General features: G+C 39.0%; 1 protein-coding gene across 3 annotated transcripts in view; it reads left to right on the top strand.

Annotated features, from left to right (window-relative positions):
- LOC124166355 (leukocyte tyrosine kinase receptor-like) overlaps positions 1–25,130 on the top strand; it is a 550,686-nt gene that overhangs the window by 327,043 nt on the left and 198,513 nt on the right. The window lies entirely within an intron of this gene.

The raw sequence follows: 25,130 nt of genomic DNA, 5'->3' as shown, positions 1-25,130 counted from the left end.
ATTACGATGTGTAAGGTAAGTGGAAACCACCAAATCATTGTCCCAAAATGCAAGCCTAAAACGAAGTGCAAGGCAGCATATTAGTCAAATTTTAGTCAAATTTTACATATGGAACTTATAGTGTGAATCAATCGCGCATCAGTGTGAAGTTTTGACACTAAGAAGCACTGTTTTGCTTCTTAAGTAGGCTAGTTCTACTTCACAAGTTTTCTCTTCACGGTTTATCCCAAATTACATGCTAACTGGACCTTTGCGATGGCATGGATTCGATTGTCGAATTAGGTCTTGTTATATTTGTATTTTAGTGATGATACTTATTATATAGATATGATATTTAGTGGTGAATGCTGGCATAAAAAATATTTGCCAGGTCAAGTCATCACATTCCCCTAAAGAAGCATTTCAACGTTGATATACTTATCATATAGGTATTGTTTTTTTTATTAATGTATGGTGGTTTTGCGAAATATTTAGAGCTCACCTAAAAACAACTTGTCACGAGAGGAAATGCGAGACAGTAGCTTAGCCAAATTTACCATATGGCGCAAAACTGCTAGCGTACATCAAACACACATCAATGTGGAATGATGTATCACTGCTTTGCTTATGTCGTCGTAATCATGTGTAATGCAATCAGCACTCACGCAGCTAACATAATTGCATCAGAGTGAATTATGAGTTTAAGAATCAACCTCAATGAGTAACGTCTACTATAATATACGTCCTTCAACGGCTTAGTAATTCGTATTATAATTTGCAGCTTAATGTAATCTTGCTGTGAAATATACTCTTAATACAATTGAATGAAGTCATTTCTACTAAAACAAAGTTAGAGCTTTAATATTGATTAAATTTAAATCTCAATGAAATTAACGTCTTAAATCACGCGTACACATTGAAGGAAACATTATGCCACATTATATGCTATCCTCTACAAGGAAAAAGTTGTAACTTCAATCGCTATTCGACTGAGACTAAATTCTCCCATGTGCCTGTAAAACTTACCTTTTCATTCAAAATGTTTCATAAAATCGTATTTTCCGATTATTAATCTGCTTACTAAGCGTTAAATTTGAAAATTTTCGTTATCGTAACTTTTTCATGAACGCTAGGGTGGTGACTATATATTTTTGAACTCAACATTGGACAACGGCAACCATGACCCGGGCTTTCCCTCAAGGGTTCTAGTTTCTAACAACGACTGTCGCGATTACGCCGCCAAAATAACTTGCTCTGCCATAACTCTATGTAGCTAAGTTCAAACTCACTAAAAAATGTAAAAAAATATAGGTTTCATTCCTGTATTTCAACCTTTTGGATACGAATATTGAATTGAATGAAATATGGGTATTTCTTACCTCCAAAACAACAACCTTTACCCACTACAAAAGGCACACTTGGTTTTTGTTGCCCCTGTAATACATGTTGACATCAACAAAATAAACAGTTTATTTCTATGATAATGATAAACGAAGATATCGTATTGCCCACAATTTATTAACCGAGTACTACACCTGTTTCGATTGTTATACAATCATCCTCAGGTACTATTAAAAACTAACTCAGATATTAAATGGTTAGTTTCTATTAGTACCTGAGGATGAACAATCGAAACACGTGTAGTACGCGGTTAATAAATTGTGATAGTACGATAGAAGTAATAAGTAAGATAATAGTAAGATAGTACGATATCTTCGTTTATCATTATCATTAATTATGTTCCACGACATCTCTCCAAAGAAAGTTGACTTTGAATTTATATCTAGTTATAATGATAATAACGCCTCTACTTAGGCAAGATTAAGACTATGAAGGCCCTTTTCATATATAATAGCTCGCCATCAAACCATCAGTACTTATGTATAACGTGTTTCATAGCGAACTAAAATTATACAAGAAAAACATTAAATATAGTTAAGAATGAAAATATTAATTCCATTAAAGTATGTGGTTATGGATGGTATGACGGACATAGAAAAGAATGCAATCTAAAAAAATGTTACAAATTGGTAGTGAAATGTGCGAAGAGATATATAAATTCAGGGTGTTTCAGGAGGATCGCGCAATGGCATTGTTGGCACTAAGCCTAAGCTCAAAGATAAATTGTTTCAGAAAAATATAATCGCGCGTTTTCGTCCGACCTTAATTGTTTAATGTCCGTAGAAATTCAGAGTATTAAATATATTTGTCGAAAAGGCTAGTCAAAAGATACCGTAGATTTATAGGATTTGAGTTTTTGCGTATGCTCTGCAGGAATAGTTCTCGGGATAACCACCGGGTGTATATTTGGGTCACCGGTCCCGACAGGGTCTTGTGACCCAAATATAGGAACGAAAACTATTCCTGCTGATACCGTAAAGTATAATCTAGAAAAAACGTTTTCATGGTAACTGTAAAGTGCTTTTAATAAAATGTTTGTGTTGCCATATCTCAGTAACTAAGTAGTCGTGACCCCCATATTTATGTACTAACATAAGAATGCTTAAAATTGTCTCTCCACCACCACCTGAAGTATTGCAGAATCCTCTTCAAACACCCTGTACGTAGGATAAACCTAAGGATTTTGATTAACATGCCCTTTTTTGTAAACAAAAAACAACCCAGTAATCATTTTTCGTACGTCACTGCTGTGTACCGCTATGAAAACTTGTTCTTAGAAAGTGTGGCTTTTGAGTAACGATGCCCTTTCGCTGCAACCCTATCTGTTCACCACTCAAACACAAAACCCATTACCCCATCAACCCATGAATTGCAAAGGTCCCGGTAACAGGTGTGCCTTTCCCAATTCTGCTAACGTCCTCCCCCTACAAACCTCCCCAAATGTAATCCCTCTCATCCCGCGTGACGCCTATTTCCGCTCGCACTAGCCGTGCGTCTACTCTTGAACTGATTAACTAGATGAAGGTGAATGCATACTCATTCGGCGGAAAGAGGATCTTTTAATTTTTCCTCTCGGTATTAATTACAACCCATGACATATCCTGCAATCAACGTGCGGATGACGTCGACTTTGCCAATTAGGGTAGATGTATTTGACGCCTACCCCAACGGATCTCTAGGGCAAATAAATTTTCGGGCTCTCCTTTTAATAACTTTTTTCTCCAAAGGTTCCCCTTGTGGCTGAAGTTATTACTTCCAACTCATTTAATACTCATCAAACCGTCTTTTTTGTCATTGTAAGAGATGCATCATATTTCTAAGGCAAATTCATCTACGTATTAAGTTCTCGATCTTGCTCTTAGCCCTTTGCCTTTATCCGGTGCAGAAAGACTTAATCCGCGAACTGAATAAAATACAAAGGAGGGCTGCGCGGTTCGTCAAAAGCCGCTACGGGCGTACAGACAGCGCTACTCAGATGTTAAAAGAATTAGACTGGGAGCCACTGAAGACTCAGAGGCTGGCGCTAGGCTCAGAATGTTTGAACAATTGAGAATGGATGATATCTTTAAGAGCGACACGGAGAACATAATATTAGAGCCCCACTATATTTCCAGGTCCGACAGAAGTGATAAATTAAGAGAGATATTTAGCCGAACGGATAGATATACGAATTCCTTTTTCCCCGAACCATAAAACACTTTAATAAATGCCAGTCGTAATTTCGTAAGACCATTTCCTTTTTATGGGCAAATGCCTGGTGTGCTAACACCCCCTGCCACACGCCTTTTAGGCGGCTTACGGGGAAGTATGTAGATTTGTAGTTTCCCTTCCACAATATTCTGCATGAAGTAATCTCGCCTGAGTAAGTCTCCGATGAGCTTTGCTTTTCTACTTTTAATTTTTTCCGACAGTACTTTTTCGCCATTGATACTACTTTCTTATAGGTTTTTCTATGGGTCCACTAAATTCTTGTAATCTTTCTTTAAAACTAAAGTTTTGCAGCTTCAATGTGATTTCAGTCGTCCAATTTCCGCATCCATATGCCAGTATACTCAATGCAAAACGTTTCAGGAATTTCTTCCTAGTTTCTATACCAATGCTATCATCTACTGTAAGACTATTCCATACTTATTCAATCCTCAAAGTATCTGGTAATTAGTCGGAAGTAAGAACTGTGCTTCTTACGACCCCTGCAAACGGCTCAGGTTTCGAATTGAGCTGGCTTTCCCAAACCTTCGTTTTGGATAGGATGGGACGATAAGCCGTGGTCCCTTAGGCCAGGGATCGGCTACTGCTCGCGAGCCGTATGAGGCTCTTTCGATATCAAGTTGCGGCTCTTTCGTGTTCGAATTCCGGCTCTCTAGTTCCATCACCATCACTGGTCAACAATTCTAAGATTGGTTTGACACAGCTCTCCACTCATTTCTCCTATCAGCTAATCTTTTCACACCTACGTATTTCTCTCTTTCACATCCTTCTTCATCTATTCCATATGTTTCGTTCGCCTTTCTTTTCCGTTATTGCCACCTACTTGTCCCTCGACGATTATTATTATCATTAGATCATCATATCTTAAGATATGGCCAAAATTGTCGTTCCGTCTTCTTTTCAAAGTTCTCATGAGGCTTATCTTCTCTCCTAGTCTTCTTAGAACTTCCTCATTACTTACACGGTCGATCTATTTGTTCCTTCTCAAAAAATAATATTTATATTATTTTATTTTCAAAACTCAGAAAATATTACAATTAGGATAAAAACCATGAATGTAGGGAGGAGAAATGATATAGAGTCCCTATAATAAATACACTATCGGTAGTCAACTTGTGCCACTGTCAAATTTGTGGATGCGCATCTGGTTGCATAACCTTTGGCTCTTCCGTCCTGGTTGCCGACCCCTGTCCTAGGTGCCTTTCCTGGACCGCTCGCATTGGGCAATGTTGACGCCGGTTTTCTCCCTATCCTTCCTACCAAGGACACTGTATAGAGGAGGCCCAATTCCATCCCTTTGAAGGCTGATTTCTGATTACTCTTCGGTTGAATTTTAATGTCCGCAGCGAGGTGAGGAATTCGATACGATTTGATTTTTTTCCAATATTTTGCAGATTAGTATTTGCAATTGTGAGAAATTGAATTGATCTTTCATAAATTTGATAGATCACATCATCATCTATGTAAATTTTGTTTAAAACCGCTGATTATATCTTATTTCGTCTTGACACTCAGACCAATTTGACCGTCAGGGACTCGAGTGGAGACTTTTGTGAACCCATTTAAATGTGCGGTGGTTGACAACACATTTAGAGGCCGACCTAAGGATCCTCTTTTGTGATATACGTGGCATAATTTTTGCACCATTTTTGCAACTCGAAAAAACGCCAATTTATATCTTATTTTCTCGTGAATCCCGGTTCACTTTGCCGTCAGCGACGAGAGCGGCGACTTTTGAAAACCTATTTCAATGCTTGTTGGTTGGCAACACATGCAGAGGACGACTTGAGGATCCTCTTTTGTAATATTCGTGGGTTTGCTGTTAACGCTCCACACAAAACAACCTTCCTCTCCCGTCCACATGCATTTTGAGAGTTCCGTGGCCAAAGCCCCATAACGACCCACTGTGCAGCAACACGATCTTTTGCGGGAACTATACGTCACTTTTCCTGTCGCCTTTTAGGAATACCATTTTGCGTTTCTCTCCCTTGAAATCCCACACTGACGACTTTGAACTTTTTCGCTCCAGTATTTTTTTTCCACATCCCTCTTGTCGCTGCAAAGTGGGCAATTAAAAAAATTTAATGACGTAATTTCGTCACAATATCTCATAATGCCGTCGATAATGAGCGTAAGAACTTCAAAATCCTTCCGGAAAACGTGTTCTTTTCTGGGTTCCTTGTTAATTGATTTCGGGAAAGAGAAATATTTGCAAAAGTGTTCTGGGGATGGGGTGCGAGTTTTTCCCCGTATAGTTAGGGCAGCTGGTGTTTTCAAGGGGCGGCTTTGTGGAGGCTGTTTAATGGCCTGCGAGGTGGAGAACTGAGGGGAGTTTTGAGCTTTCGGCGTAAGTGGTGGAATTAAAGATTCTAGATGGGTTGAGTGGAAGGTTCGCGGGAACCGGTGGGTGGAGAAGACACCACCGTGGGAATGACTACCTGAAGGAGAGAGAATAAAACACCGATAATAATTGGGAGCAATATCGATTCATATGGGCTGCTGAGTGGTTCTCGATTATGTTTTTTTCCTCTTCTTTTTATATTTGCTGTCCATCATGATTTGAATGGGATGAAAATCAACTTATGGTGCTCGCCAGAAGCAGGGTAATATTTGAATTTAATGAGTTGATGAGAGCGATCTTCCATATTAGTCTCTTTAATATATTCTGGGACAAAATTAACTCTCATCGATTATTCATGGTCTTCACTAATAATTTTGCTCCTTCTTCTGTTTGATGCAATTTAGTCTCAATTTTATTTTCCATATTAATGTTGATAATTTTACTAATGGAGGCGCACCCTGAAAATGCCGTTTTTGGTTCAATTAGTTGTATCCACACAAAAATTTGTGGGGAAGTAATATCAGATATCATCGTGAATATTAAACAATTCCGCCTATTATGGATAGAGTGATACCCACTGGGGTTAAATTCGTATACTTTATCAATATATTTGGCTGAAAATTGATAATTGGATTGCTGGTCCCTGCTAGGACCCTGACAGAATAAAATAATTAATGGCAATTTTGAAAATATTTGCAACTGTACGCTCATTCACGGCTTGAAATCCATTCGCAGTAATAATTTAATTCCCTCTTCCTACTCCTTCGCGTAAGGAAGAGCAAGCCATTAACGCTTGTGAATAATATGCACTGAATTTATATATGTGATGATTCTTTCGGGATGAAATGAGTGGTTACGTAAAAGGTGCGTTCAAGTATGAATCTTAAGAGAGCCCGAGAAAAAACACTCCAACGGCCCAACGTGTGCGTGGACGTGTTTTCTCAGTGTATTCTATCCGCTAGGGTTTCTTTGCCCCTGGCGTTTGGCTCCAGTTTCGCTGGGAGAAATCTTACTGAAAAAGATTATGGACTATTGAATAGTATAATAGAATTCTAAGACAACTTCACCGGTTCTCTTCAACTTACTAGGGTGGGATTAATATGGATGAAGGTTAAAGGGATACATCCCTCTCGCAAGGCTGGTCGTATTTTGCCCTTTTCGTTACTTAATTCTCATTCAAAGCTAAAGCTGAAATCATCATAAAACTTTCAGTGTGAATAGTATAGACCTTTATAAAGATATTTTCAACATTATAATCATTGTAATTTTGCATCTCAGAAAATTCTGAGGGTAACTTTTCATTTTTTCTAACGCTGTCTGCTCAGTATATTGTGATTTTTTTATGATTCCATAAGTTTAGACGTACAATAAGTCACAAAGATGACCGGGTGAACAGGAGTTTTGGGTTCTCTTTATTAGAAGTACTCTGAATGGCATGTTTGGAGAGGAAACTATTTGATGACGTATGATAATGGGTAGGCTAAGTGGTTAGGATGGAAAGATATGGCATGCAGAGAATAATTTGTATTACCTTAAATCCGTCATAAGCGAACCGGTATTAGTGAATAAATGGAATAGATTTTCTGTTAGGTGCCTGGGAAAATATAAATTAAAGTACTGAAATTGGTATAAAGACTGGATAATACTGAAATGAAGGGAGTGGTAGTTTTGAAATGTGAGTAGGTTCTGCCGTACCTGTTTCCAATGTTACCTCCCATTACTGCGAAAGGTAAGATACCGTTGTGCTTAATTACTTTATTTTTTCCCGTTTTTTCCAGATTAAATCTCAGCCTAATTTCTTTTTTCCACTACCACCGTTTCACAATTAGATTTTGGTCGGACTGTTTTTCTTATAATTTCATTAAAAGCCATTAATTTCATCCTCTCAGGATATAATTTGAACAGTGATGGAACCCAAACTACTAATTGGGCTTCGTTACAAGATTTTATTCCTCGGAATATTCGGAGAACTAAGGCCGTAATAGAAGTGCATATATATCCACAAAATTGGAAACCACACCTCAATTATTTTTTCATTCCATTCTGGACTTCCGGATTCAATACTTGGAATAATTTCCTGGATATAAACAGTTACTTATACCACTTATTTTATAAGAGCGCGACCCGGGTTTCAATGAGTAATCATCATCATCAGGCGCTAATTATAATTTGTTTATCTTGTTGTTAATCTTGTTGTTACCTAGTTACTTGATGAATTTTAAAACAGAGGCCAGAATAGGTGAAAAGGATGGGTAGAGGTATTCATTTATAAGGGTACTATCTTGATTTTCAATAATTTTTAAAATTTCTAACTGTTCCCTAGAATCCAGTTCTCGACGGTCATTGCAAAAATTTAAAATATTCATTTTAAAGTCGCTTCTGTGGCAGTTACATATTAAGTGCTTAGCAAAATTACTCTTTTCATCTTTATTATGTTTGTAAGCACTTAAATGTTCTTTTTTCCTAATTTCAAAACTTCTTCCTGTCTGTCCCACGTACACACCATTGCAATCGCTGCATTTCAAAGAATATACTCCACATCTATCCAATCGGTCTATATGGTCCTTGCATTTAACGATCAGTCTCCTTAAGGTGGAATAAGGTCTAAAAGCCAAGCGGAATTTGTCCTTGGGTAAATGATGAGCCATTTTCAGAGAAAGTGCATCGAGGTACGTCACTGTGCACCACTGCTTCTTTTTATCCTCGTCCGCCGAAAACATTTGGTCGATAGCCAATCTTCTCTGTTTTTTAAAAATCAGTTTATCTATTAAATTTTGAGAATAACCGTTGGCAGAAGCAATTTGTTTAATGGTAATGATTTCTTTCTTAAAGTCTTCTTTGGAAAGTGGTATGCTTAACAGGCGATGAATCATGGAATGAAAAGCCATAAGTTTGTGTGAGTAATGGTGTCTTGAACTTGCTGGGATGACATGATCGGTATAACAGGGTTTCCGAAAAATGGAGAAGAATGGAGAAGGCAGAGAAGATTGGCTATCGACTAAATGTTTTCGGCGGACGAGGATAAAAAGAAGCAGTGGTGCACAGTGACGTACCTCGATGCACTTTCTCTGAAAATGGCTCATCATTTACCCAAGGACACATTCCGCTTGGCTTTTAGACCTTATTCCACCTTAAGGAGACTGATCGTTAAATGCAAGGACCATATAGACCGATTGGATAGATGTGGAGTATATTCTTTGAAATGCAGCGATTGCAATGGTGTGTACGTGGGACAGACAGGAAGAAGTTTTGAAATTAGGTAAAAAGAACATTTAAGTGCTTACAAACATAATAAAGATGAAAAGAGTAATTTTGCTAAGCACTTAATATGTAACTGCCACAGAAGCGACTTTAAAATGAATATTTTAAATTTTTGCAATGACCGTCGAGAACTGGATTCTAGGGAACAGTTAGAAATTTTAAAAATTATTGAAAATCAAGATAGTACCCTTATAAATGAATACCTCTACCCATCCTTTTCACCTATTCTGGCCTCTGTTTTAAAATTCATCAAGTAACTAGGTAACAACAAGATTAACAACAAGATAAACAAATTATAATTAGCGCCTGATGATGATGATTACTCATTGAAACCCGGGTCGCGCTCTTATAAAATAAGTGGTATAAGTAACTGTTTATATCCAGGAAATAATGGAATACCACATAGTTAACCAAGAGTTAGTGAATGTTTTTTTTTTTTTTTTTTTTTTTTTTTTTTTATTTGGAATAATTTTGGTCCTCAGAACTAGTATATTCACTCTGGAAATACACCATTTTCGCTTGGTTTAATTATTCCATCGTGATAACCGCAATTTCTTCATGGAACATGGATGAAGTTTTTCAAATATTGTTTTTATTTTTCTCAGCGGGAGGTAATATATTGGAGGAAATTGTATTTTCCACATGCAATTTTAGGCTTAATTATTTGGCCGTAGACACTCTCCAGATTGTATTCTCTAATTAGCAGGGGTTTAAGATTACTTAAATAAAAGGATTTTATGCGGAAATGAAATATTTCTGCTTCATTTATGAATTTAACAATGAGTTTTAATTTCTCCAGAGAACTTCTGTTTCAATGCTGCTGGTATTTAACTATGCACATTTTCTCAATTTTTCACACATTTTCTCATTTACATTCATATTTTAAAAATTTTAATACCAGCATAATAATATGCAAAAACTTCTCGATGATTCGGAATAAGTTGTTTCTTAAGCTCAACTAAAAACGCGTAGCTGGTAGCGATAACACAGATTTTGGTGTGAGGCCTGAACTTACCGTATTTTTATGAATTACTGATGTTTATTTATCTAAGCCCAAGAAAGAAACAGTTTTCATGACCACTGTGGATTAGATGACCATCTTGTGAAACTGTTTTATTACTCAACGTATAATTTTTTTGCATTCTTTTAAATTGGGGTATTTGGAGTTTATGATCGACGCTTAAATTAATGCGTATTGATTTCAATTCCTAGTAAAAAGTAGAAAAATAAGGATTTCGCATACCTGAGAACTTTTTTTAGATGCCAAATGCAGAACCCTTCACTCCAGGGTTTTGGTTAAGGCACTTTGAGTGATGTAAATATTTGCTTGAGCAAAAATACGAATGATTGTCAGTGTGGATCTCATCTCATTGCGTGGAGGTAAATAGGAAGGAAGCTTGGAAGATTCCGGTTGCTAACGGCGACGGCTGAGACTTGTTTATCCTTCGTCTGGGAGTAAAACCTCTCCTTCGTCCAAGACAGCAATCATATAGTGCTGCGACGTGTGTGGTCATCTCGATTGCTGACATTTTTACGAGCCCTCATCCGTATGTCTTGCCTCCGCGAAACCCATTTTCCGAATGAAGAACCTCGTAAATGGCAAGAAGAAGAATGAATGACTGGACTGATCTATTTACGAATCTTTCCATGAGTTAGTGCGATCCGTTTCCACGTGATAACCGAGCGTAAAAGCAATAAAATACCCTTTGAATGTCTCATCCTCTCTTTCCCCTTCTGGAGGCTGAGGAGGAAACGACTCGCGTTAACTAAACATACTGGGCATCGTCGTTGAGTCGTTGTATAGCTATATACATATCTTAGGGTTGGCCAAAATATTTGCAGTATTCATTTGCTGATAGATCAGAAAATAGTGTGGTGTGAAGCGTTAGTTCTTCATCATAGTCATTTCCTTCCAAATTCAGCCCGCATTTTCGGAAAATTTTACAATCTTGTGGTCGAGCTGCAGTAGTTAATATTATCCAACGGAAAATTTTCAGATCAGAGACCCTGACTTAAGTAGACAACTTTCCAGCACATGGAAAAATTGTTATCTAGTTGTCTAAAATTTGTATAAAATAGTATTTTTCGGCCCACCCTTAAACATACTAGTAAAGAATCAATTCATCAGATGCTACATATGGAGAAATTTTCTCAATTGGAGCGAGGTCTGAAGGTTAGCAGGTGCAGAGAAGTCAAAGGTTAGTAACTTGTACATGAATTTTGCCTGATAAAGTAAGCGCCGATTTAGTATTTCCAACCATCCAATTCTTTTCAAAATATGGCGTCAAATGTTCATAACATGTGATTTCAAAGATGTACCTCACAAAAGAGTTCTGAGTCCTCTGAAGTTTTAGATGTAGTTCGTATGTGAGGTCAAAATATACCATACATCAATAGTCTATGAGTGGGAAAACAAGAGTATCAACTAATTTTTGACGAAGGGGAGCAGAGGTAAGGTGTCTAAACTGTTTTCACTGGCATAGAGTTTATATATTACATCAGTTGTCAGACGACGTAAAAAAATCTGAAAATGCCAGTCAATACAAAACGAAATACTACGAAAAATTGTTACAAGTGAACTAAATATTGTGATACTTTGTGCAAAATCAGATTTTTTATGTATGTTCATACATTTGTCTTCCTGTAGGATATTTTGTTAATTTCATGCCAGATTCTGTGACATCGATGCATCATGTAAATTTACCCATTATATCTACAACTCCAACTCTCCACGTCTCCATTCCGCTATCCTACATCTGATGGTGTAACTAATATAGGTGTTATACTAAATAAAATCTTAACGTGGAATGAACCAGTGCTGTAGTTGGGAAAAAATAGGCGGTACTCACCAAAAATTGCCAACGGCTGAACATGTATTATACATCCGGCCGCGATTGAAATGTCAAACTCCAACTCTCTTATTAGTTCGAATTTGTGCCACGAGATAACTCTGAACAGATAATAATCAATTCAGATTTTTCTCTCTAAAATCCATTGGACAATTTGCAGTAGGGCTCTTTTTTACAGATTTAAAAAGGTAGTTTTAACGGTACGCTCATATCGAGTTTGGATTTTAGGGGCACTCCGTACCGGCCCAACTACAGCACTGGAATGAACATATAAAATCCGTTTCAAATATGGCGTGAAATGGTTTCTATTTGTTCATTCCAAGAATTATGAACGGTCTAGCACAATGTTTACTTTCCACGTATTTATATTTTTTGGTGTCTCTTAGTGAATTGATTGCTTTTTAAAAATTTTAAATGTCTTAAGATACCTTTCCGTGGAACGAGCGCATAATTTCTATATCGCATGTGCTGATCGAGAAACGGATTTTATAAACATTCCATGATGAGGTTTTATTTAGAATAATTCCTTAGTTAAACTATCAGAGGTAGGAGAGAGGATTGGAGAGCTGTATCTAGCCTATCTTGGATTTAATTTTTGTTTTTTTTTCCCCCCCGGCGAACAATGGCAATAGCAGCATGAGTCCAGCAATCCTTTGACTCCTGAATCCCGATGACGATGGGTGAATTGTTTATCGAAACGTTGGAAGGAGATATGGAGGACCTGACCCAATACGAAACCCGAGAAAACTTTACTCCTATCCTGGATTGTTGACTTGTGATAATGACGGGACCGAATGGTGGACTAAAATATATTGCTATTTCTCGGTCTGTTCCCTAAAACAAATCCACCGATCTTACGCTCCCCTTTCTCTTTCTTCTACCGACTGACGTATTTCGAACCCCTCGAGTCACGCGTCGTTATTCTCCCTTGTCCCTTCTCCCCTATCGCACGCTTCATCCCTCTTCAACCCCCTACTCTCCCTTCTTCCAGTACGATTATAAATAAATCCTTGAGTTCCGTGGAAGGGAGAGAAGAGTCTTGTGGAGGAGGGAGGGGTCATGGCGTGGAGAAGGTGAAGACGCCCAAAACAAAACGTGGAAAACAGTTGAGGGGTGAAAGGCGGGAAGTTTTTTAAAGGTCTACGTCACGGCACTTGTATTTATAGATAATTGGAGGGCGGGGCGGCCTCTGTCGTCGGCGACGAGAAACTGCGGTGAGCGATTGTTTGGCTCGGGTGAATTTGGCGGGTAGACAATCTTATCGTCAACTGAGCCTGTTTCGCTTTCGGCTGAAGCCATTCTGTGCCATCTGTATTTCTAAATGAAAACTCTATGTCACCGCGGTGGAAGCCTCAGAGAAAATTCAGTGTACTTACCATCAATCGTGTGTCATTTTTGAGCTCTAATTTAAGGTATTTATGGTTGTGCAATTTTTATGAAATTTGCTACTCACATCAGAAAAGGCTGTATTTTTTTAGTGTACACTGCCCATCCTTGGCACTGGCTGCACTATATCCAGTCTTCGATAATCTGCTCGCAGTATTTATCAGTTCATACCAAGCAAAAGAAATCTGATATAGCATTTTTATTCTTAGAATTCTATGTCTTCTTGCAACTACTGGGTCCTGAAAATGCTGTTATCTTTCTTTTTTTAATTTGTCATATTTTTTAGCCTGCTTAACTTTAACAGAGGTGGACATCAATACCTCTGATTGTTGCTTCTTGTGTTTACGGTTTGTTTTGGCAGCGACTATAAGTGGTATAGGTCATATTAGCAGTGGTATGAATATCACCAAAGATGCTAGAGTTGACCGTTTCCATGTTTGCCTTAAACACAATTGGTGCAAAAATATGTAAAACACTTTATGAAAATCGTAAGAAAACAGCAGCCGGAAGCATTGCAGAAGCAAATAATAGTGGTTTGTAGACCCTTTTTGCACCACTCACTAATCTGAGTTGGCTTTTGATTAATAAAACTATTGATGGTGGTAGTTGTGCTGGTCTTCTCACCTGTTTGTTCATTTTATCTCTGGTAGTCACATCAAAGTTGTCTTTCTCTTCCGAAACGAGTACCTCTCCATTTTGCTCATATCCATTTTGCCCGAAGCCACAAAATTAGAAAGATTCATAAAACTTTCAGATATCTTTGGCTGTTTTTAGAGGACTACAGTCGCAAATTAAAACTGAATAAACGTGCCATTGAACAAATAGAAAGTATGATTGATCACTAGACTATTAATTCAAAAAAATACGTACAAACCTTTGTGAAAATCGTAAGAAAAAAGCAGAAATCGTTCTTATTCACTTTAACGACAAACTCAAGTCAGTATTGTTTTGTTTCAACTGCTATTATGTCGCAAAATCGATCAGCCTACCCGGCCTACGCGTATTGTGACGCCATCTATTAGAGATTTGTGAAAAAAATCCTCTTACCAGCACTATACTTCTTTCCCGGATCTCGCCTACCTGTGTAATTCACTAACCCTATCTCAGAGAGACCCGAAATATCGGCTGCATGTTCTGATTAAGCACTGATAATCAGAAGTGGCTTATTTCCTTAGAATGTCTTCATAATTCCATTTTATTCTACCAAAAGAGCTTAGTTTACATTAAATTGATTAGTTGATACTCGGATGAGTTTCACCAATAGAGATAATGGATAAAAATAATGGCATTTAATTACATGGTTTGAATTTATGACGGAGAGAACGATTGGCTATGTTTTAATGTTCCAACTGTCTACTTCAAAGGCAAATTGATAAATACGAACTGTAAAATCAGTTTACTGAATTTTTACGCCATTTTCTGTGGGGAAAGTACGGTTGCTTTATAGGTTCTCTGGAAATCCTAATTGGTCTCATTTGACGTCATTGGTTTTTCAAAATCAAGTTTGAGTTTTCCTTTTAACTCACCAACCAATACTTCGCCACAATTTGATTAGAAATAGATATTATACCAAATTTTGTATTTGAATATTTTATCAAACATTTTATTGGTTAATTGCTGAAAATGGCGATGATAAGTTTGCTAAGTCATCTCAAAACCCTTTGGAAGTCATTCCCGTCAATTGTGTTTAAGTGGCAATTTATAAATTCCCATGGAATTTAATATTTTTCTCAGGGATCGGGTTGGTGTGGTGGTTAGAGTGTTGGTTTTCCCTGATCCCTGCTTTAATGTTGTGTGGAGAATATTTCAAGAACAACACTCCGTCCGTCGGCTGGGACGTTAAGCCGTGTTCCCCTTGGCGCCTTTCGTTAAGAGCAGGCTAATACCGACGCCGGGTTTCTCTCCACCCTTCCTGACCTACCGTTCACTCATGCCGCAAATGATCTAAGCTGTCGGTCGCCTTCTTTAAATACCATACCATTTTCTTCTCGAGATACGTCCATTGTCAACTATTTTATAGCAACGTGTAATTAACGTGGCTTATAGTGTTCATGAACTGTTAAGCAGTTCTAGTATGTACCTATATAGCTCAAATGATATCTTCGGTACTTATGAGGAATATCTTTCACTGAGGAAATCTTGGGATCACCAGGAACTGTAGGATGTACTCATGGAAATGCAATCAATATTAATCAATGTGTTCATTTCTGGGTCTCACTTTCAAATTTTCAAATATTTCCAGAGTTTAAACAGTTCAATATGGCATATCAATGTTATTTAAAGGGCGCACTGCGTGTAACAAATATCTCCTCACTCATCCGAGCGTACAAGTGCGAAGTGAGAATGAAAATAATAAAAAAACTCATTCGAATTATCCGGGAATCGCAGGTTACATAACTGTTCATCGATCGGGAAAAATAGTCTAAAATTCACCGTAGTGAAAGATAGTTGGAATTGCACCTGATTGGCAGCACACCTTAAGGACAATCAGGAGTTACGGGATCGAAAACATAAATTATGTTTCATGGTTAATTTCAGGAATTGGTGTAAATAATTGGATTAAAATTGTAGATGGCTCACCTGTAATTGTATAGTAGATATAATTGGGTAGAGTGTAAATATAGTAGTGAAAGTAAAATATAGTTTTTGTAGCATTTTTGTAGCATTTTATATCTATCTCTATATTAATTGTGTAGTATTTTTATCTTTAACGCATCAATAAAATGCAGCCGCGTAGCATGGAGCATGGACTATATTCCTCAGGAGAATTATAAAAATACTACACAATTATTGCTTATATTTTCACTTTAACGAAGCAATTGATTGTAAAATTTAATATTTACAATTTATATAAATATGAAATTAATACTTTTTAACATATAATATATAAAAGAAAAAATTAATTTTGGAAAAAATCGAAATTTTATGAGAATTAGTGGGGATGAAGATGCTTGATGGCAGTTTGAAAACGATAAGGTGTTCAGGTAGCCGAGAATGGGACCCCATTATGTCCTCAACAGGAATTTAATTTTTTTTAAAGTCCGTCGTTTAGACTAAAAATCTACAGCCGCGTGATAATTTGCCATGACTGCCACCCTCCTCGAGTTACCGTCAATGGGGGGAATTCGACGTCGAAAAAACCATCTGTAGAGAGAGAGAGAGAGAGAGAGCACTTTTATATCCTCGATGTCGTAGCGAATTTTTTTTAAATAAAATTTTCCTTTTCTTTTTTTTCTCCTGTAGAGGTGAGGGTGAAATTAACGGATCAGAAACGAGTGCCGAGATAGCCCTATAGACCGAGGAAAACCCGTGGCAGAAGGGGGGGACTTGTTATGGTTATTCGCGGGGCCGTTAAGGGCGGGCCATTTAAGGTTGGAACGAAAGCCAGTTTGAACAGAGTGGTGGTGGTTCTACCGCTCTCCTCAGGATGAAAGTGCGTCTGCTCACTCGCTTTTCTTCCGATCCATTCGAGCATGGATATCTTTTCCCTCCCCTCATTGGTTTTCAAGAGGGTTCCTTTCACGGTAGAGCAGCCCATCGGATTTTATCACCCATTCACCACAGGTCTTCCACTCCTTTTTCTTTCTCTTCTCCGTTTAAGCACGTTAAACCCTTTTTTTTCCATTGGTAGGTACGAAACGCTGGTAGTTCTTGTGTGAATCCTTCTCCCGGACTTACCGTCGGATGAGAGATAATGGAAAAGAAACGCACTTCGCTGTACGATGACGAGATTTGGTGTGAATTTGTCATTCGCCTGCGTGAGTGTTTTTGCTGGGTCCTCAAAGTTCCACGAGGTGGGGGAATGTTTAAGCTGTGTCAATGCTCGATCATTACACAATCCCTCATTTTCATGATATTTTTTCTCTATTCTCAATTTCCGCCAAGTTCAAATAATTTCGAGCTGAGTGATAGTTTAATTTTGGCGAACAAAGCCCGGGTCACCACAAATTCACGTCGTGAACTAGCTAATTTTCTTATCCAGTTTTAAATTCAAATGTGAATCCAAGTTATGTCTTTCGAACGAAGTTTTTAGAACCATTAACCAACTTAGAAATGAAATGATGATGTTTTGGTCAGGCTTTCCATTCAGCCTGTGCCACTTAGCTGGCCAACGTAGCGTTTTTCAGCTGCGGAGTCATCGGAGAGGATCTCCCGTCGTTGATTCTCTTGAGGGTCCTTCACCTCCGTCTCTTCTTAGGCGGAAGATCCTCTTCCTTGCCTGTAGATGAGCATGGTCTTTTATGCTTGTCGTAGGCAGACGGCTTATCTGCTGCTATTCTCCTGATTTCTTCAATGTCCGAGGTCAGCGCCTTCTCGAAGAAGTCCGTAGAAATCCGTCGGAGAAAGTCTTCGATGGGCTCCATATCCGTTAGAGCGTATAGAATTTCCCGGGCGTAGCTCCATCCCAGTGCTAGCATCAGTCGCAGGGTAGCGTTCTCCGTCACTCTGATGGGTCTGCTCCACGTCTTCGGCATGCGGCCGCACCATGCTGGTGCCGCATACGATAGGATAGGCCGGATAGCCATCTTGTAAATTTTCTTCTTGTTTTCCAAGGACAGGTACTTCGACCGGAACAGCGGTGACAGCAGAAACCTCTTGTTTCTTGCCTTCGTGGTCACGTATATGGCGTGTCGGCGGAATGTGAGATGCCTGTCAAGCATCACTCCGAGGTACAGTGCTTCCGCCTTCCATGGTGCCTCCTCTGTGTCAACGAGTATCTCTCCCGGGGGCTGCGTATTCGATGTTGCAGAGAAGAACACTGCGTTCGTCTTTTTCGCGTTGATTGTGATCCGCCATTCTGCATACCACGGGAGGAGTCTGTCGACCGTTCGCTGAAGGTAGGAAGCCGCCGTGTGTGGTTTCCACGATCTTGCCACCACCGCTGCGTCGTCCGCGAAGAGGGTGACAATTGTGTTCCAGCCGAAGTTCCTTGGTATGTCCGCAGTGTAGACGTTAAAAAGTGTCGGACCCAAGACTGATCCTTGGGGGACTCCTGCCCGGATGTTCTTCTTATGTGAGATCGCTCTGCCCCAGATGACAGAGAAGGTCCTCTGCTGAAGGTACGACGTTATCAGTCTTCTCTGCCACAAGGGGAAGCCGAACCGCTTCAACTTCAGGAGGAGTCCCCGGTGCCATACACGGTCGAACGCCTTTTGTACGTCGAAGAAGGCGGCCGCCGCACAGCATCTTCTGTTGAAGCCCGTTGTAATGTAGTCCACCATCCGGACCAACTGATGGGTAGTGGAGTGGTGGTCCCTGAAGCCATACTGCTCCGGCGGAAGGATGTCTCGGCGCTGGATGTGTTGGAGTAAGAACGGCAGCAGCGTTCTTTCCAAGAGTTTGCCAAGCGTAGCCAGGAGCGATATTGGTCTATAGTTGGCTATATCTCTCCTGGATTTTCCGGGTTTTGGCAGCAGGAGAATCTTTGCTGGTTTCCATCTCTGGGGAAAGTAGCCCATTTGGAAGCACGCCGTGAAGAGTGTGAGAAGAATGGAGGCGAGTGAGGCTGGCATTTGAAGCAGCGCTTCATTAGGAATCCCGTCTTCGCCGGGGGCCTTCCGCTTCTTCAGTTTCCCAAGTGCATTCCTCAGGTCCTCCGGGCGCAAGGTTGGCGGCTCTTCGTCAGGGTGGTCGACGTCCATGTCTCCCGGTTGAGGTGGAGGTCCATCAGGAGCCAGAGGATGAGCTTCCGAGGTGAATGTTCCCTCCAGGTATTCAGCCGCGTACTCCGCCTTCTCGTCCTCCGTGCTGAGAAGGCCTCCGGGGGTTGAAAGGGGAGAATCCTCAACTGCTCCTCTCGACTTGAGGCGAGCTGCCATCCTCCAAAGTCCACCTTCATCTGTGTCCAGCTGGGCCATCCTCTTGTCCCACTCCGACTGCCGATGTTCTTGTATCATGAGTCTCAGCTGGGCTCTGGCCTGCCTGAATTTTTGGCCATCTGCCGGACTTTTGGTTTTCTGAAATCTTCTGCGGAGCCGATTCCGATGCCGTATCTTCCGGAGTAGGTAGTCCGGTAGCTCCAGATGGTTAAAGGGTCGCCATTGCGTAGTCGGGACCGCTCCCTGGAGTGCAGTGTCGATTGCCGCTGTGACACGCTCTGCTAATTCTTCTACTTCTTCGTCGTTAGTAAGCTGAGGCTCCTCTGCTGGCAGTAGATCAGTTAGTTGCTGGCGGTATAGGTTCCAGTCCGCCTTGCTCCAACCAACTTAGAATGTATGTTCTGGGCCGAAACCAATATTACCCATGCGGTGTTTCATCAGGTACCTAAAAGTGCAGGAGTTGAGTCTGTAGTTCTATGTACGAGGCACCACTGGAAATATTTTTCTGATTGCACAAAGAAAATAAATATAACAAATTTTGCATTAGCAGTGCTTCCTGTGAGGCCCTGCTGATGCTAAATAAAATACCTACCCCAGATGATCACTTAAAACTTCCAGAGGTGACATCTTTCTTTAAATGATGAAATGACGAGAAAACAACGACGACAACAAAAAAAGAACGTTCACTGCGGCAAAGGCATATTCCAATAGGAAAATATTTCTTTAAAGATGAAGTCTTAAATTGAAGCTTCTTCAGATACAGACACAAAAGAACGCCCAAATTATCGTTTCAAAATCTCTGGAAGGATGCAAACTCATCCTCTCATGACATGATAATCCATTCCTCAACATCGCCTCTCCCTCTTCGCAAACCTTTTCCACTCTTCGTGTGTCCTCCTTGGACATCACCTTATCTTTCATTGCAGACAATTTTCTAAGATATCCTGCAATTAGTACGGATAATTAATAGCACCATATTAAAGTGAATATTTAGTACTGCAACTAAGACCGACCATTGAATTAAAAACCTATAGTAAATACGAGTCGTATTCATAAAGTAAGGGCCATTTTTTACTATTCTACTACTGTGGCTATCTTTGGGCTCACCAACTAGGCGCGATTAAATGAAAAGTGAAAAACTTCAAGCGCGCGAAAACGCGGCGGCTATGCATGAATGCTGAGAAAAGCCCGTGTGACTTCATTCTGGTTCCGGGTGGCGCTGTGTGAGTCCACCTTGGTGAGAGACTATGAACGCCGATACGATGCAGGCTGCTAGCAGGTAGTAGAGTACCCTGGTAGCAGGTAGCGCTTGGCATAAATAAGGATTATTAATAACCTATCAAACGAAGGAAACTTTCCGACCAAAGGCAATTTTAATAGGTGATCATTAAGAGATGTTCTCTGAGCTCTGCGCCTCATGCATGCATTGGTAATCTCAGACGATGTAAAGCTCCTGACTACTCGCAATAGAATTTAGGTCCATGTGGCGTCTGGTGGAATGGCATCGCTTGGGCGGCAATCTGGCCTTTTTCAAATGAGGTTAAAATTGACCATTAATATTCGTCCAAACTGGAATTTCTAAAAACAAATAATTTGTATATTTTTTTATACACTTATTTTCGGTGACGAATCGCAATCAATGCCTTTCGTTTGCTTTGATGAAGGAAACGACCCTATTGGTTCAACTGTCAGGTGGCGAGTTTCTATGCAGAGGGTTTAAAAAAAGCTTGTGCAGCGGTACGAAAAATGCTTATAAGTGAACAGCGATTATATAGAGAAGTGAAGTAGGTTTGTAGCCGACTAAAAAAATCCTATAATGTGTTTTAAATTACTATATTTTTTCCTGCAACCAAACGGCCCTTAATTTATGAATATAACTCGTATTATCATCTCTTTGTCGTGAAATCATGATAAAAAGTTTCTCCATTTGGTGTGTATGACACGCTGATAGTCCTTTGATGAATCCTTACCCGGACGCAACTGTGAGCTAAGTGAGAATTAAAATGAAACGTGATACACTATAAAAGATTAGATTTTATGTGTCATTTTGAAATTCACTTTCCCATCGAGTGGCCTTGGTCCTTACAATCCCACGTGCTGTGGAAATGTTTGAGCTGCGTGAACGTTCGATTCTTAGCAAATGAAGCCCTTTTAACGAAAAATTAAGTTGGCAAAACTTTATGAATGAAGGCTCAAGCCAAACATTCACTTTTTTCCATTAGTTCGAACGAAACGCTGATATTTCTTCGGTGAATACCTCCCCAGAATCTCTGTGGGATTGAGAGACTGGAAAATAATTAAGGGATATGGTGTGAAATTGCCATTTTTTCATTCGCTTTTTCAGTGAATCATTTCGGTGCTCAAAATCCGTAAGTTACGGTTAATAATTTTTCATCTGAGTAAATGGTCGATTTTGGCGAATAGAGCTCCTTTCACAGCAGCTTTACTTGGCGTTGACATATAAGAGAGTGTCCCAGCAACTACAGAACTGCCCACGTATTATTTCTGAACACGACTTTTTACGACTGTTCATAGTCTTTAGTGAATTTTAGGGTCTGCTGAGTAGACTCTGGTCAACATTTTCCCGTAACTTGCATTTCAAAATTTTACGTCAGTATTTTCTCAGATTCATTTCATTAACATTGGAGAAAAAAAGTCATATATTGAAAAAGGACTAGTCTACATATTCTGAAATTTTCAAGGTGATATCGTGAGTTTTAAAGAAGTAGTAATTCACCAAAAGAGGAAAAAAAACGACTGGTCGAGAGGAAAGGTTGCAAATTTTTTCATCTTATAATTTTGAAGGGTACCTACTGTAAAGTGGACCTTTGTTAGCATTTATTTTTAGATCTAATATAAACATTGTACATGCGATGATATACTGAATTAAAAATTCCAGCTTAAAGATGCAGTATATATGTTGGCAAAGGTCTACTTCAGTACAGAGAAAAATATCGAGGTGAAATTAAAAATGCTATAAATGAGTAACGCCTAGCGAAAATCGGGCTCTTAGGGGGATTGAAATCCAAGTAAAACCTTGAACTTTTTTCCCACGTAAATAGCATTTGCGTAAGGAACTATAAAATAAAAAATAACATTCTAAATATAGTGACATTCTGTCATTTAACTATTGAGTAGGTTCGTGGTGCACTTAAAATACATAAGGTGCAAATGTTTCGATATCTTGATTTTGAAGAATAATTTATGGCAACTTGGTCTTGTTGAAATTATTTACCAAAGGTTACTGCATATTTTGCCTACTTCGGGTGGTATTATGAAGCACGAGTACAGGTAATTAGTCAGTGGCAATCACTTGTGTATCCAGTGATAGAATTTCCATCCCAATAGTCGTAATTTCGTACTTAAAATTTTTATAAAGAATTTCAATGTGCAAATACCACCATTAATGAAGTACGATCTTCCTTCAAATTGGAGATAAATTCCTCCTTTTTGAGTCATTATCAAATCAATTTCGTGGTTAAAAAGACGGAGATTAAATTCTAGTGCTGCTGGAGTCCATTCGATGGAAAATTGCTGTTAACATAAAATGTACGTATACCCTGAATATGTCCCGTGTTCTAATTTTAACTTCTTGGAATAAAGTCAAATTTAATAGCAGGTTTTACGGTATGAACTTTCATTTGCTCTATAAGTGGATATAGAGCATTCTTTTAACTGCAGACTAATTTTTTGTACACAGCAGAAGATTTGGTGAGTAAAATCGAGTGTTTATTTTGAACTTTTACGGCGAGTTCTGCATAAATACATTTTCTGCTGACGTTACTCGGAATCGGATTTTCGTGGGAGTACGCCTGCCTTTCTAAAGAGAATCTCAAATATTTATATGTGCTCTCTTATGAAAATTTTGAGTGCCTGAATGAATTCAAAATTACGCCATTTAAGAAGCGCATTTTGTGAAATTGGCTAAACCTGTATTTCAGCTTGAATGATTCGCAATAAAACGCGATGAGTGTGAGTCTTTCTCATTGTAAAGAGAAAAGGCATCGTACCTTTACTATTTTAAATTGAAGGAGAGGCGGAAATATTGCTGTGCAGTGACCTCCTTTTCAAAACGAGTTTAAAAAACTGTATTCCGCGAAACTAAAATATTCCAAGAGCGAATAATTATGCTTGCTCAAATATTATTTCTGCCATTTCTATTGTCACGCTATCGCGAGACTATACAATGGTTTGTTCCGAGAATTCAGTATCAGTAGATTGTCACTCCGTGTTATTTCAAGGCCAGTCCCTTTTAAGGTTCCTGCAAGCTCAAAAAATTCCATTTTCCCTTTTGTGCAATTGCGATAAACTTCATTTTGGACTCCAGAGCTCCCGAATATAACATTTCCACGAGTAAAAAGGCAAGCATAACAGTGTGTGAATTGGGTTTCAATTGTATGACGTTTTCTGTCTGTAATTTGGTTGAATTTTAAAATTCGCAGGAAAGGCTTATCCTCGTTTCTGAAAAAAAAACTCTGAGCTCCGATGAAAGCATATGTACCGGGTCTTATGCCTTTCACTCAACAACTTAAATTGGTGTTACTCAGCGTGATTGGCTTAACTTGGGGTTCAAGTAGACGTTTGTTAGTTTGCGAAACTGGCAAGCAAGCCTAACTAGACTTCCCCAAAATTCGTGATGAGCGGAACTTACTTTTTCTTTAATACTAGGAAATAGTAACGACTATACATGGTTTTTAACGGTATTTTATGCTCTTTGGAAATACGTGGTCCATGAACGATCTAGGCTGTGATATGAGGCATACTTTCCTAATAAGGGAGTTTCAAGGTTGAAAATATGTGAATTCCTAATGCTGATAGAATTTAAGAAATTGAGTTTCTCCGAAGAACCGTGTAGGATAAGCTTTTCACCCTGCAGATGAGTGATCTCTGATTAATGGAAAACGTTTGGGTCTGTAATTAATTAGGCATTCTTCATTTGTAAAAGAAATAATATTTTTTCACGGCTGTTTGGAGAAAGTGAAGGAGAAAATGAAGTTTTTAAAAGGGATTTTTGTGATTTCTGGAAAATATTTCGTTGTTTATACGACCCCTCAGAAATATACATTATCTTATTTGGATTCATAAAACTGCCTGAGGTAATGAAGCGAAAATTTGGTTGAAAGCAAACTCGCGAATTAATCTTGCGCTTATGATGACCGTTTGTTTTGAATTCAGCTTGCTGATCATATCTAAAGGCAAATTCGCGTCTAATTCCGTTCAAGACTCGTCGAGAAAGCTTTTCCGAAAGAATATGACGCCATTTTAGTCGTCATAACTGCAGTTACCGTGTCTTGAATGCTCTTGAATACCTTCGTTTCCATCAAATTCGTCTTGTCTTCAACGGTTCTAATTTCTATTGAATCTCGAATGGCTTTGAAGCATTTCGACCAATCTGTGAAGGTTTTCCAATCTGACTTGCGCTACTCTGGGGATGGAATGAGCATTGAAATCATGACCAATTGGGAGAGAAACACCGTTGAAGCCCTCGTTAAATTTACGAGGAGCAAAGGTGTTACATGAAGTGAGCTATCCTGACTACCGCATGAGGTAGAAGAGAACTGCATAAAATTGATAGAAATTGGTTGCCTGAAAGTAATATTATGATTTTAATTGTGTCAATAACGCTTTACAGTATTCCTTTGTTGATCATACTGACTATCGGTAACGAGTTCAGGCTTTGTTCGAGCGAGTTCGAGACGATGTTCAAGCTTTCACTAACAGTGCGAACGGTTCGTCTAGATTAAGGATTTGCTGTAAAATCATTCTCGGAAAACCGTCTCGAATAATCTTGAATGTCACCTTAGCGTTAAAGATGGCATTTTCCACGTTCCGTCTTCAATGCAACTCAAGTATAGTGAAATTTGCTTAAGGGATAGGCCGTCTGAA

Source organism: Ischnura elegans, chromosome 10 (assembly GCF_921293095.1).
Source record: "Ischnura elegans chromosome 10, ioIscEleg1.1, whole genome shotgun sequence".
NCBI classification, from domain to species: domain Eukaryota; kingdom Metazoa; phylum Arthropoda; class Insecta; order Odonata; family Coenagrionidae; genus Ischnura; species Ischnura elegans.
Note: the sequence above shows the minus strand (reverse complement) of the source record. Positions and strands in the feature narration are given on the sequence as shown.